The sequence below is a fragment of the Eubalaena glacialis genome, chromosome 10, assembly GCF_028564815.1.
Source record: "Eubalaena glacialis isolate mEubGla1 chromosome 10, mEubGla1.1.hap2.+ XY, whole genome shotgun sequence".
NCBI lineage: Eukaryota > Metazoa > Chordata > Mammalia > Artiodactyla > Balaenidae > Eubalaena > Eubalaena glacialis.
The window spans coordinates 78736839-78751931 of NC_083725.1; the positions used below are offsets into that span (position 1 = coordinate 78736839).

The 15093-nt window shown below is 46.5% G+C and overlaps 1 protein-coding gene across 7 annotated transcripts in view; it reads left to right on the plus strand.

Moving 5' to 3' along the window:
* BMAL1 (basic helix-loop-helix ARNT like 1) overlaps positions 1-15093 on the plus strand; it is a 106571-nt gene that overhangs the window by 38712 nt on the left and 52766 nt on the right. Inside the window, exon 1 of one of the 7 annotated variants that reach the window (XM_061203039.1) lies at positions 13015-13180. The exons of the other annotated variants lie outside the window; for them this stretch is intronic. The gene's annotated coding sequence lies outside the window, so the exon portion shown is untranslated. Of the gene's footprint in view, positions 1-13014; positions 13181-15093 lie in introns of those variants that run through there. 7 annotated transcript variants of the gene reach the window in all.

The following is a 15093-nucleotide window of genomic DNA, read 5'->3' on the forward strand; positions in this document are numbered from 1 at the left end:
CCTCACCAGGCTTCCAGGGCCCGGCTGGCTGAGCTCTGAGAGATTCACACTGGTTTTGAGTGGGAAAAATAAAAATTAAAAGCGGCTTCTGACCAAGTGGGGAAAGTGGGCAGGAGCGGGCGTGGGGAGCAGGGGGACGTTAGCCACGGCTTCCGGCTTCCTTACATTTGCTGGAAACAAACTGAGATCAGCTTACAGCCTCTGGGACACCCAGCACACTGGTCTCGGGCCCTGGAAGCAGACCTGCTTCACAGTGTCAGCTCTGCGCCTGCTAGTGGTGGGGCTTAAGACAGATCACCCACGCTCTCTAAGCCTCAGTTTTCTCACCTGTATAACAGGATGATGATCATAGTAATCACCTCTGTGAGGTTCTTGTGAGGGTGAAATGAAAACATGCTTAGCACTGTACACGCTGTGTAGAAAATGCCAAATATTTGTTATCATTTTACTGTTGTTTTTGAAAAGTAGCATTGTCAATAATTGTAAGAAGACTTTGGACAACATACAAAGTCTAAAATGCACAGTTAAAGGCTGTGAGCAGTAAATGAGATGGGTGTGTGGGAAAAGCACTTTGTGAATTGCAAATTGCGTGCAGGTATTATTAGCACAGATAACTCTTTTGTTGTTTTGGCTTTGAAAAAAATGACTGAGGACAATTTTATGATGTTGAGTCTAAGTTCTTTACTGTTTTTGGTTTTTGTTTTGGAGGGAGATTTGTCAGACAGGCCTTAATTGGAATCTTGCCCAGAGGCTGTGTGACCCACATTGGTGATCCCAGGTGCCCAATATCTGAAGAGCCCCTGGCACAGAGGATCAGTTCTGTGGCTGCTCATATTATTTTAAATTTCTTATGATAAACATTTAATACATAGTGGTATAGTAAGTTCTCGTAAGTCCATTGACAGTAAATTGTGGGCATTTGCTTAGGACAAATTCCTGAGAATTTGCTCGAGAAATTCTCACTCTCAGAGTTTTGTACCTAATATAGCTGAAGAAATGTAAGCAATTTATTCAGCATTTGATGTAGACAAATACCACTGTTCTCTCAAGTATGTTAGAAATATTTTCTTAACATCAACTGCTTGCCTCTCTTGTGTTTATCTCCATCCCATACCATTTCATTGTCTCCTCCCATCCTTCCAAAAATGAAATCGAACAAAAATTTAAAATGTAGATACTTTCAGGCAGAGGTTGAAAATTCTCTACTTATTGGCTGCATCTGGCCTGCAGATGTATTTTGTTAAGTGCTCACAATGTTTTAAAACCTTTAAGTTAGTGGGTAACATTTAAAAGTTGGTAGATATTATCTAGAAATCTGGATTTCCAGATCTTTACAAAAATCCGAAAGTCTAGCAGTGCTGGACCCTCATGGCGGTGACGAAGCATGGCGGTCCCTCTTATGGGGACTTGTTTCTCCAGTTGCCCGGCCCTGCCCAAGACCCTGCTCCTGTACATGGCCTGTAGGTAACTGAGTTTGTAGTCTGTGCTAAATGTAACCAACATTTCTTAGACACCGTGCATCAGTTTAGAATTATTTTTACTGGCAGCTTTGACCATAGAGAAGAAGATTATTTCACTTGCTAAGTTTTCATTTTTATAAGCCAAGTAGCTATAGTGTTTTATTTAGGCTCTTTTGGGTTTAGTAGAATCACCTTCTCTCCTCCCTGTGCATTTTCCTCATTAATAATTTTGAAGGAGTCTTCAGCAAGACTTATAAGTCAATGTAAAATGCTGGATAAGGCAGGATATAAATTTTGATTGCTTCTATTTAAGGGAGGTTGAACACAAGTGACCTGCTTTAATTCAGTAATTTATGATGTAAATTTGAACAATTGAAGATACTTAGTCGTTTTTATTAGCCATCTCATTGAAATAGTTGTAATTGGCAGAATCCTTATTGAAAGAGGAGTTTGGGATTCTTAACACTGGAGACCATCCCCATTTGTAGGCTTTTCTCAGGCAAGCCCATACCCCCTTCCAGCCTGTGAGCATGCACAGAACTGGGGGCCATATGCAGGAGGGGGTGGTGGTGAGCCCCACAGGGTTTACTTTAGGGGAGTCCTTGAAAGCAATTTTTTAAATTACTATTATCCTATGAGCTTTAAAAATTTTTTTGCCATCATGAGAGAGTATACACTTGTAACAAATTTAGACAGCCCTGAAGAAGTACGTTAACATAAAGGAAGAAAGTCTTCTGTGACACCCGCCTCCCCACTCCCAACCTTCCCCCGAGATTGGCACTTTTTGGTGGGTATAGTCCTGGACTTTTTCATTTGCTTGTATCCCCTTAACCCCTGCCTCCTTTGCCCTCATGCCCAACATACACGTTTTGTATGAAATAAAACGTTCATTTCTTTTGTAGAAATGGACTCTCTCTATGCCTATAGTTCTGCAGTTTTCCTTTTTTTTTTTAAGCTGTCAATTATTATGGTTTTCTTTTCAAGTCCATATGTACAGATAAATGTACCTTATTATGTGTAACAGTTGTACTCCATGGTATGGGTGCATTTTAAGCTTATTTAATCATCCGTGTATTGGTAGACACCCAGGTTGTTGCTGATTTTTGCCATTGCAACCACTGCTGCTGTGGAAATTGTTACACCGACCTGTGAACTTTTGCATCAAATTTTTCTGCTCATAGACACCTGAAAGTGGGACTTTTGGCCTAAGTAGTTTGCCATTTAAAATTTGAATCAATATTGCCTAATCGCCCTCCAAAAAGGCTGTACCAATTCATGCTCCTTTTAAGAGTATCCAATTATGGCTCCAATAATCTAGTTTTTGCTTAACCATGCATGAGAAAAGTAAACTTTAAAAACTCACAAATATGCCATCAAAATGACACATTTGTCTTAGAAAAGCATTCGAAATATATAGCTATAGATTTAATTAAATGATTTTCATACCTTGATTTTGGTGATGGTTATCATCCTGCAAGGTGACAAAAATGTTCCCCAACTGTTGTTACCAATTTAATTATTAAATACTTATGTGAGGATTTCAGTTGTGCCAGGGAGCCTTTGGAAGAATAACAGCCAAATCACGGCTTCCTTTTCCACTGGTCCGCCAAGGCTGCCTTGTCTTTCCTTCCAAGGGCTGAGCCCTCAGGACAGAGGTCGGGTCAGCATTTAAATGGGAGTGCCAGGCCTTGGGGAGGGGGAGAGAGCAGGTGATGTGGTGAAGTACCCGAGGATTCCCAGCATCCCCTCCTTACATATGAAGCCGTTTTACATTGACAGGCTCTTCCCACGTGTATTTTCTCATAGCATCCATATGACCTCCCTGTGAAGCAGGCACTCCCCTCTCCCCTCATTTATATCTGGAAACACTTAGGGTCAAAGGTTTGACTTAGTGAGTGTCACACAGATGGTCGGGGTCAGTGCACTGGACCAGGTGTTCTGACTCCAGATACGGCGGAGTCAGAGCCCTGTGAGGCTGAGTGGTAGCTTTTTGCCTATAGGACACCATAGACGTTTCCTTTACTGAACTGGGGGTGGAGAAAGGAAAGGAAAGTGACATTCCCAGACTTCCTGCGTTCATTTTTGTCCACAGCTTTCTCCTAGCAGTGCTAACATTTACAGTCATGTTCTCGAATATTTCCTTAGCCTTTGGGAGGGATCTGTGAATTCTTAAGCAGGGGCCTTAACTGATCACAGGTGGTTGAGAACTGCTGACTATATCTCCTCCTTAAAAAGGACAGGTCTCAGGAGATGGTCAGCTTACTGCCTACTAACTGTGTGTAAAATTTTGAATTTCGTCTTCTCCAGAGACCTCTTTTCTGTCTCTCTGACCGTGTGTCTGGCTCTTGCCAACAGGTTACCCTGTATTGGCCAAAGCTCCTTAGCAGTAGCCTCACTTGTGAGCCTGCAGATAGATTTGATGCCCAGACCACTTATCCTTCCAGGATGCCGTCAGCTTCATTAGATCCAAGCAGGGGTCATCTGTTCTAGTGAAAACAGGGATCTGGAGTCAGGTAGAGCGGGTTCAAATCCCGGCCCCCTCGCTTTTACTACTAGCAGTGTGAACCTCTGACTGTTGACCTTATGTCTCTGAGCCTCAGTATCCTTTTCTACAAAATAGTGATAATGACTCTCTCATACAGGCATTTTGAGAAATACGTGAATGAAGATTTGAAAGGTGCCTCTCAGATGTTCAGTGCAGAATAGACACTTTATAAATGTGAGTCGTCTCTCATTTTCCTGCTATAGAAAGAAGGTTCTCCTTTGGGGATGCTCCAAACTGGTAGCTGCTGGCTGGGGATCCTGGGATCAGGGCAAAGGCCTTTAAGGAATAAATGACAGGGTGTGGGCGCAGAGTTCCAAGGGCCTGGCCTTCGAGCCAGAGACTGACGTTCCAGCTTCATCCTGCTGGTGACTCCCCAGTAACAGTGGGTAAACCTCATGCCCTCTCCAGAGCTGCATTTCCTCAGTGTGATCTGGGGCTCAGGTGCTCCCTCACCATCCTGCTCGCTGCCGTAGGAGCTCCTGTGATGGAGCAGGACTGTGGCATGTACTGGAAGGGATGCAGGCCTTGGTCTCAGGAAGACCTGAGTGTGGCTGGCTCCTGTACCTCCCAGGTCTGTGACCTTGGGCACATCCACTAACCTCTCTGACACTTGTTGTCTGCATCTGTAAAGCAAGGCAAGTAGGACCCGCTTCCAGGCTCACTGTCTGGACGACGGGAGTCCATGGGAACAAGGTCAGTTTCCTTCCCTCTGTCTCCGACCCTGAGTGCTTTGGTTGGGGATTTGCCAGTGTTTCTGCAGCGGAAACACCTTCCCTAGGTGCAGTGCTCATCACACCTCCAGCACCCTGAGATTCTCGACTCCCGGATGGCTTGAAGCTCCTTTATGTGGTTGAGAAACTCCTCAAAGGAAGGGTACGGCCCACTGAGCTTTGCTGGTGCCTCCGTGACAGCGCCTTCCTTTCTTGCCCTGTCTCGGCTGCAGACAGCAGCTGCAGCGTGAGTCAGTTGCTTGTGTATAAATTCTTCTGCATCTCTCTGCAGAGAGGAGAACTCCATTCATTTAGCCAATGTTCGCCGTGCCCAGGCCTCATGCGAGGAGGTGGGATATGGAGAGGAATCGACTCACAGCCACTGACTGCAAGAGCTCACAGGGGGAAAGGTGCAGATAGACAGTATGACACACGAGCTGTGCTGTCACCCAGGCATGTCATAGGGTGCCATGGGAGAAGAGGTCCGAGTGGCCTCTCCTGGGGACCCAGCACACAAGAGATGACTTTGAGCAAATCTTTAGAGGTGAGGAGGAGTCCACGCTGCAGAAGTCCAGGCAGAGTGTGCCAGGCAGGAGGAGCCACAGGGCAGAGGCCAGAGCCCTGAGGGAGGTAACACTGGCTGTCTGTCTGGAGCTGGGGCAAGGGGTGGAGGACCCACTTGCCACGTCCTGGTGGTCATCTGCACACTGACGACCTTTTGGGACCTTTCTCCTGAGCCCCCAACTCACATACCCACTGCCCACCCAACATCCACCCTTCAGTGTGTATGGGCATCCCAGACCCAACATAACTAAATAGAAATCTTAGGCAGAAACGTGACCCTCCCCAGTCTCCCCCGTGTTATGTGGCCCCACCATTTACCTGGTCACCCAGGCCCAAAATGTAGGTGTCATCTTTGACCCTGCTCCTTCCCTTGCTCCTCACCTTGTGTGTTTACAATGTTGACAGCTGTTCTATCACAGTATATCCTGAAAGCCGCCACACCTCCCTACCCTTGTCCAGAGGTCCCCTATCTCTCAACAGGTCTCCCTGCTTCCACTCTGGCCCCGCTGCTAGCAGCCTCCCACACAAACAGAATGACCTTTTTTTTTTTTTAAGTGTTTATTTATTTATTTGTTTGCACTGGGTCTTAGTTGTAGCAGGTGGGCTCCTTAGTTGTGGCTTGCCAGCTCCTTAGTTGCTGCAGGCAGGCTCCTTAGTTGTGGCTCAAGGCCTCCTTAGTTGTGGCATGCGAACTCTTAGTTGCAGCACGCATGTGGGATCTAGTTCCCCGACCAGGGATAGAACCCAGGGCCCCCGAATGGGGAGCTTTGAGTCTCAACCACTGCACCACCAGGGAAGTCCCCCAGAATGACCTTCTAAAAAGTAAATAAGATCACAGCACTCCCCTGCTCAAAACACTCCAGTGGCTTCCTAGCATCCTTGGAGTAGAATCTGAACTCCCTGCCCTGTCCTGCCTGCCCCTCCTACTTCTCTGGTCTCATCTCTTAGCACTCTCTGCTTTGCTCACTCCATTCCAGCCCCTGTGTCTTTCTTGCTGTTCCTCTTTCTTGCCTCAGGGCCTTTCCACTTGCTGTTTTCTGCCTGGATTACTCTTCCCCAGCAATCCTCCCTTCACTCTGTTCTGGTCTGTGTTCAAGTGGTCTTTCCTCTATTTAAAAGGCACTGTCCTACCCCACCCCTTACACCATCACTCTGTTCTCTTACTCTGCTTTATTTTTCTTCATTAGCACCTGACTTTATATTATATATTTATTTGTATTCTTTATTGTTTGTCTTACCTAGAATGTAAATCCATGAGGATGAGCCCTTGTCTTAATCTGTCTCATTAATAACCACTCTATCTCCAGGGCCCAAAACAGAGCCTGGTACACAGTAGGTAATCATCACACATTAGGTTGGTAATGAAAAATATGAATGAATGAATGCAATTTAAGACTTTGGTGTTTATTCCATGGGCAGTGCGAATCTAGTAGACACCTTTCAGGAGGTGAGTGACGTGGTCAGCACTTTTATGTTAGAAAGCCAGCTGGTGGCAGTGTGGAGGCTGGACTGTAGGAGGCGGGCCAGGACTAGTTAGAGGCAGATAAAATGGTCCAGGAAATTGATGCTGAGCCCGATGTAGAGCTGTGGAGAGGAAAAGAGGGGACTGAGGACAGGTTGTGAAGACCTTTGAGTATCTTTGGTTCCTATTGGAATAACTTGGTGTAGCAATTCTTTTAAAAGAAAAACAGGAGGGGACTGTCTGGTCTGGGGAGAGGCTGGTGATGCTCCGTAATGTTTTTCTCCCCAAGCAAATGTCGGCCCCCAGGTGCACATCCCCTGCAGTGCGGTTATCTCTCTGAGGAGTGACTCTGCTGCTCCTAGACTCCCCGTTCAGTCTTACACTAAGAAAGTAGTCAAGATGGTATCAGTGAGTCTGATTCTTCTTCCTACAGATTGGTCCCTGATGTTATACACTACAAGCCACACTAAGTCATTGGTTCTTTCTTGCAATGGGTACGTTTCTTCATATTTAACTCCAAGGGAGACTCGCTCTAACAAATTCTCTTTTTCTTTAAGAATGACTAGGCTCTGCTCAAATTCCAGGTGGGGTTTACTGATAATCTGGGGGCTAGGCATTTCCTTTATCACAAACATGCACAGGAACTCTTGTCCTCTCGGGTGTCAGGGAGTCAGAAGGACAGTGGGCCCACATTCCTAGCCCAGGCATAGCCATGCTGTCTGGCACTGCCTCTTGAGAACTTTCTTCTTGAGCTTGAATTATTCCTTCCTCCCCAAATCCCCAATCCTCCCCACATTTTGATGCAAAGCCTTTCATCTCTGAGTAAACACGTTCTTACCCATCTTGCTGAGGTGTTCCCTCTCTGTCCCTAAGGGGGAGTAGGTCATCCCAGGCTCCTAAGCCTTGGTCCAAGGTTCCTAATCCTGTTTGCCGAGCCCTGTGGTGTGAGATGCTGTCCCATCTGTGTAGCCAGATGCACGCCTCCCACGTCTCCCTCTCTCTTCCAAATGTCCAGATGTCGTAGGAATGACACTAATAGCTACGCTATAAAGCTTCCGTGTGCCAGGTACTGTGTTAAGCCCTTCACATGCATTCTGTCTAATCCTTCCCACCCTGCAGGGGTGAGTGAGTATTATTGTCTTTTTCACAGATGAGGAAGCTGAGGCTTGGCAGTGCAGTGAAGCTTAGTAGTTACGAGCCTGGGCTGAGAGTCAAACAGACTTGGATTTGAATCCCCCCTAGCTGTGGACCTTGGGAATGCTACTTAACCTTTTTAACCTTCTTTTTCCAGATGTAGAAAATGGAGATAATATAGAGAGTATTCACAGGGTTGCTGTGAAAAATTAAATAAAATAACATATGTTATTTCATAAGTACATAAGTACTTGCTTACTAAATGCTAGACTTTGTGCTGTCAGTGAATAATAGCTCATCGTAGATACTGCTTTCATCATCAGCACCATCGTCATCCCCATCCCAAGGCTACGTGACTAGTATGTAGATGGAGCCAGGATTTGAACCTAACCCTGCCTGGCTCCAAAGCCCACGTTCTTCCCCCGTCCCACACTGTTGCTCCCAAGTTAATCTTGCCTAAGACTTTCTGGTCCCTAAGTTTACTCTCCGTCTTCTTGGTTGTGCTATTTGTCCCCGTGTGGGCAGTGGGCTCAAGCTAAGGCTTAGAAGATCTTTGGTCTCTTCCAGCCCCATGACCTCTTTTCAGTCATTGACTGGGCAGTCCTCAGTGGCTGGGCTGTTCAGGCAACAGCTTGGACAATTTTCCCTGATCGTCAGTGTCATCTTGTCTGCTGTGAAAGCCAGAGGCATGGGGGGGGGGGCATTCCTGTATTGTTTATATCAGGAGGATTATCCAGAGAAAACAGGCACGGCAGCAGATAGGGCTGGTGAGTGTTCCTATCATTTGGGGTCACAGATCACTTTGTGAATCTGGTGAAATTTATGGAGCCTCTCTCTGGAAAAATGCCATGGTAAGCCCAGCATTTTCTCCACAGCCCACCCAGGGATCCTGGCTGAGAAACTCAGACCCAGTAGGTTAATTCACGTGCTCTTTTATCATCCTGCCGCTCCTCCTTCACAACTGTGGAGGGTGTTCTCTTTCTGTAGGATGTTTGTATTCGAGGGCTATTGGGCCATCCTGGTAGCAGTTGGAAATACCTGTTTTACTGATACGATTTGCCATTTTCATTTCTTCCCCATATTTGAGAAATGTATCGACACGTTAGAACTGGCCTAGTCTTTTTGATGAGACTGACCTACTGATTTGCACATAAATTCAAGCCATAACTGCATCTAGGAGACCAACTGGAGAGGGTTTTTTGGCCCCAAATATCAGACTATTAAGAATTTTATTGTGATATATAGATTATAAAGGTGCATAAGCGTAGCTTCAGTAGGGTTTAGTGGTTTAAATTCAGGTAAATGTAAATCTCTACTTTTTTTTTTTAATATATAAATTTATTTATTTATTTATTTATTTATTTATTGGTTGTGTTGGGTCTTCGTTGCTGCGCGCCGGCTTTCTCTAGTTGCGGCGAGAGGGGGCTACTCTTCGTTGCGGTGCACGGGCTTCTCATTGCGGTGGCTTCTCTTGTTGTGGAGCACCAGCTCTAGGTGTGCGGGCTCAGTAGTTGTGGCACTCAGGCTCATAGCTGTGGCTCGCGGGCTCTAGAGCACAGGCTCAGTAGTTGTGGCACACGGGCTTAGTTGTTCCGCGGCATGTGGGATCTTCCCAGACCAGGGCTCAAATGTGTGTCCCCTGCATTGGCAGGCGGATTCTTAACCACTGCACCACCAGGGAAGTCCCTCTACTTTTTAACTTACGTTTTTTTTGGAAATTTTCGTCTTAAAAAGTATGCTTCCTCCCCTTTTCTTTTTTCTCATTCCAGTTTTCAAGGTATGCGTCTGGGAGAAGGCAGATTCCAAGCACCTTAACTCTTTAGTCTTCTAACTTGCCTGTCGGCCTCTCCTTAGAGCCTTTCCAGCAAAGCATGGAATGGGCCTGCTGTTTCTAACAGGAATCATGGGGGCTGCTTCTGATGCCCGCTCCCCTCCCTGTCCATCCTTTGGGTCCTCACAGAAAGACAAGAACAAACCTTCCATAAAGGAGGCCCCAGAATTTTTCCTCCTGCTCGGGCTACAGTGCCAGTGCCCTCTGCAGCTAGAAGAGGGACTTGGATTTTGGGCTCAGGAACTAAATTAATCACATATTAGATCATTTAATATAAAGCTTTTTCTGATGCGTAGTTTTTTCTTTAAAGTTTTTCTTCTTTGCTTTTTCTAAATTATAAAAGCAACAGATGCTCACTTTAAAGCCAGGATTAGAACTCTTCACGCCTGGCTCGGAATTCCAGCTCCATCAACTCGTTAGATGTGCAGGCCTGGGAAAGCACATACCCTCCTTGAAGGCTTGATTTTCTCCTTGTGGAGGAGGGAGAATAATTTCACCTCCTAACGTTGCTGCGAGGATTCAGGGAGATTGGTACATGGGATGCGCTTGCAGAGGTTTGGCATGGATTCTTTTACTCAGTGACTGTTTATTCAGCACCCACTCTGAGCCAGTCAGCGTTCTAGTTGCTCTGGAAACACTCAAGAACAAGACAGAGGGGGTCTCTGCTCTTGTGAAGCTCACATTCTAATCAGAGGAGACACAAAGAAACAATTTCAGAAATTAAGAAGCTAGAACCCCCAGGTGGGGTGCAAGCCATAGCAAGGGCCACTTTAGGTCAATGCCAGGGGGGACCTTGCGGGGGAGGCTTGGTGCTATGTGACCCCTAGACCCCAGGTTTTCCAGGACACCGGCTGTTAACAATTCTGCCCTCTAAGGGTAGGTCCCAGTTTTAAGTTTGGATAATCTGACCGCTGAGCACATGTCGTTTCTCCATTAGGCGGTGCTTGTTCACTAACTGGCTCCCCATTCCGAGTATGTGCTCCGGGGCTGGGAGCCAAGTCCAGGGCCTTTTGAAGGCCTCCTGGCGAGCTTGAGAACTGCTGCTCCCCGCTCACCCAGTGGAGCTGACACTGAATGAAGAGCCTCCATGTCAGGAGGGAGGGTCATCAGTTTCTAGCCAGAGCCCATTTTGCTCCAGTGCTGCTTGGAGCAATTTCTCCCTCAGGGAGATCCTGGCACGCTGCAATCTCCTGATTCTCCACATGCAGTTCTTAAAGGGCTTGTGGAGACCATGTGAAAGCTGGGGCCATCCCAACCTGTATGTTGGCATTTGAACCACAGAGCTGTCAGCCCGACACTCCACGCCAGCTGCATCGCCCCTCTCGGGGTATAGTATGCATTTTTTAAAATTTTTTTTTGGAATTTACATAACATAGCTTTATGATGCGAGTCAAACATTTGTTGTTATCTAGCATTCTTTTTTTTTTTTAATCTTCTTGTTTGTCTCATAATTTTTTTTTTCACACACACACACTGTATTTTATTTTTACAAGAGATAGACTGACACCAAGCATTGTATATGGATGACCACAACAAAAGCAACAATGATTGCAATTACCAAACACGAAACACACTCATACTATGTCATAATATTGACATTCAGTCCAGTAATCCTCCACTGTAACAGCTCCTTTACTTTGCAGTGAAAATTGATTTGTATATTCTTTGCCTCTGAGTCCTTGTGGGATATAGTATGCATTTTTAAATGACCATTTCAGCCTCTGCATTGGACAACAGTGACCTAGACGGATTGGTGAGTGAAGCTGCTGAGCAGAAGGGCAAGCTGCCTCTGACTCACCTGTCGCATTCATTGCTGACCTACTTTTGTTTGACCTTGATTTGCTCGGTGCAATTAAAGACATTTCTGTGAATGCACTTCTGCTGCTGATTTAAGTCTAATATGTGACAGCCCAGGACCTTAAACACACACATGACCCAGGCAGATGGATAGATGGATAGGTAGGTAGTTTTTCACTTACCTCTGAATTGTAATTCGGTCACAAGGAAAAGGCTTAATTTCAAGGACACTGAGCAATTCTTTGAGACTAGATAACGATGCCAAGGCAGCAGGCCTTGATTCCTTGCTACTGGGCAGCTTAATCAGGAAACGGCCTAGATGGCTGCCTTTCAAGTGGGTCCTTGCAGTAGCTTGGCAACTGGCACAGGGTCATAATTGGAAGAATTTGGCTCTGAGTGTCTGTGGGTGTTTACAGTGCACTATAGGGCAGGGCTTCATTTATTTATAGAATATTGTGAGCAACAAGCAGCAGAAGGCTGAAAAGCCACTAAATCTCAATTTATTTTTAACAAATTCCATTTTTCCCCTCATCCCAGAAGGAGAACTGAGTTATTAAAAAACAGTAAAAAAAAATACATCATTGCAGAATATGCCATATCTAATTATGGGGTTGCCAGCGTCAGCCTGCAGCCACATTTTAAGGGCTTTGTAAATCAACCATCCATTCAATCTGTGAACTTATATGACTCCTATTCTTCTTTTAGATGTAGAAGGAAGTTATTGGCAAGTGAGTGCTATTCAGAAGTTCTACACTGTCTAAATTAGGAGATGGAGGGTATAAATATAGAATAGTGTACTTATGTTCTCAAAGGGAAATAAAATTATTCCTTGTTGTCCGTCATACTTAGCCATCCAAGCATACATCCCACCGCACTAAATATCCACTGTAGAGTTGTTCACTCATCGCAATGGCGGATCCACGCCACTCAAAGGAGCTGTATTGTGATATCTTGCTGAGCCAGACCCTGAGTAAATATTGCCCACATATGTCATGAAAAGACGTGGATCTAACACTTTTTGGCCTTAGTTCTCATAGTGCATTAGAGCTGGATGAGACTTCAGAGACCCTCTAGTTCAAGTACATCGTATTGTAGTTGGGGAAACTGAGGCCCAGAGAGCAGAGTGACTTGGGCCCCATGGTGAGTCACAGCAGAGCTGCGCTGAGGCCGCAGTCTCTGTGCTTTTCTCTGATGGTCCCTGCTCTACCAAGCTCGGAGCCAGTGAGTTAAACAGATCTGATTCCTGCCCTTCAGGGTTCACAGTCTCAGACAGACAGACAGACATCAAGATGGTCAATAATCACCATATACATGAGTAAACCAAGTCATATATGTGCAATAAACCAGCTAGTGAGTGGAGGAGATGATGGTAAAGTGGGGAATTTTAGAATCTCTGTGTTTGGATACCAAGGCAAAGGTAAAATCAGTTGCTCTCTGACCTACTTGGGAAAAGCTTTATAGATGCTGTGAAGTTTCTTTTTTTTTTTTTTTGGCCATGCCATGCAGCATGCGGGATCTTAGTTCCCCAACCAGGGATGGAACCTATGTCCCCTGCATTGAGAGCATGGAGTCTTAACCACTGGACCGCCAGGGAAGTCCCGATGCTGTGAAAGGTGCAGCACATTTGCTGCGTATTGCGGGAGGGAAAGTGCGGTGCAGCAGTGGCTGCCAGTGAAGGTAAATATAAATATTGAAGTTTTGGGGGAGCCTGGGAATGGGTCATTGGGGAGATTTCAAGGGAACACCAAAGGGAATGAAGGACTGGGTGCAGGCCAGGGGCAGGTGGTCTGAGTTCCTGGGATGCTCTGCCCTGTCCTGGGATGGCGTGGGTTGAGGGGGAGGGCGGCATGAGTGCTGTTGTTCCCAGGCCTCTGACCGCCAGGTAGAAGGGTAATAACCGAGCATGGTGGTGGTCTTTTTGTCTGACCCTCAGGATCCTTCTTTGCGCGGCCCTTTGGGCAGCCAGTATCGATGGACGCTGGCACGGAAGCTGGAACATGTGTCTCTTTCTTGCCCTGGGCTGATGCCCAGCACATGTCTGGGCTGGGTGGGATCTGGGTGTTAGTTCTTTCTGAGGCTGGGAGGGGACAGAGGGAGCTGAAGAAGCCTTTTCGAGGAAGGAAAGACTGTGGAAGCTTCTGGAGAAGACTCCTCTTACAGTGCTGGAGGCCAGTGGTTTTAAATTGAGGTTGTAGCAGGCAGCACAGAGACGAGTGAGTGAGAGAGGAGTGAGTGGGAGAGGAGAGGATGGATCACAGGCCGGAAGAAGCAGTGGGAGTTACTTACAGACAGACAGACAAATGGAGAGGGAAGAACGGTGATGTGCTGGGACTGAACCTACAACCGCAGGGGAGGAGGTCCGCGTGGGGAGGGAGGAATCAGGGCCACGGCAGACCCAGCGGCTGGGGGCCTGTGTTACTTAGGCTGGGCCTTTGGGTTATTGAGCACATTCTTCTCTGAGCAGAGAGGGTCTGTCTTCCTGCCCAGTGAGCTCCTAGCCACCCTGGACAGTGGTTCTCAAACATGTTGCCAGGTGTTTCCAGGTGGCAAAGAATGAAATCAGTACATAGAACATCCCCAGTGTCACCTCCATAATTTGTTATTTCTCCTTATCTTTTGATACCTACTGCCAGTCACCTGCTTTTGAGTTCTCAGAGTTGAGAATGTATAAATTAGCAGTTTGCACTACGTGGAAAATAGCTGATGAGCTTTAGTTTGGGAATGTCATACTTTTTCTCAGATTTGTATTGTAGTTTTAATACAGCCCAGTAATATTTTTGCTGATAAAATAAATATTTTCATTTTTATAGTTTATAAAGGTAACACAGTTTCAAGATGGAGGATACCTCCTGGGTGTCCCACCTCTGAACCAGTTTTCAAGGAGCAGATTCTCCCCTTCCTCTGTCTTGTTTCCTGCTCCTGGCCGTTTCACCGTGTCCCAGCACCTTTCTCTGTGTGCAGCTCAGCCCGGGAGACCCAGTAAACCTGGGTCAGGGGGTGTGTCAGTAAAAGGTTCAGTGGTAAAGAACATTGACACCTTCACCTGGGAAGAGGTTGGGAAGTTGCCTGTGGACTGGAACGGCCCCCAGTCTTCCTGCCCCAGTCCCGGCCCATGGAGTTAGCAGGCCTGATCACTTCATACTGTGTGTCCCCAGTAACGGTGGCACTTGTAACTGATGCTGCCTTTAAATTCTCCAAAGTAAGGAAATGTTCATGGTTTGTTGCCACAGCCCTGTCATTTCACCCTTTCTCTGAATCACTGTGCCAGGTACCCAGCAGGCATTCCAGAAACACTGTGGGTTCATTGAGCCATTGCTGGTCAGAGCCCCGCTGCCACTACCACCTGGTGTTCTCAGAGCATTAAGTGAAAGTCCTGAAGGTTGTGTATTTTAAGACCTGTCCAAAGTCCATCCTCCTTCCTTCAGGCTGATGAGCCACACCCTGGCTGTCTGCACTTATTTGCTCCTTATCAGAGTGATAGAATGGTCCAGGGGAAGGGCATCAGGGGTCACTTCCTCTGGCCACCCTCCTGTGCAGGAAAATCCCATCTGTACTGATGAGGACAGTCAGGCCCCTGGCCCCCTGGGGCA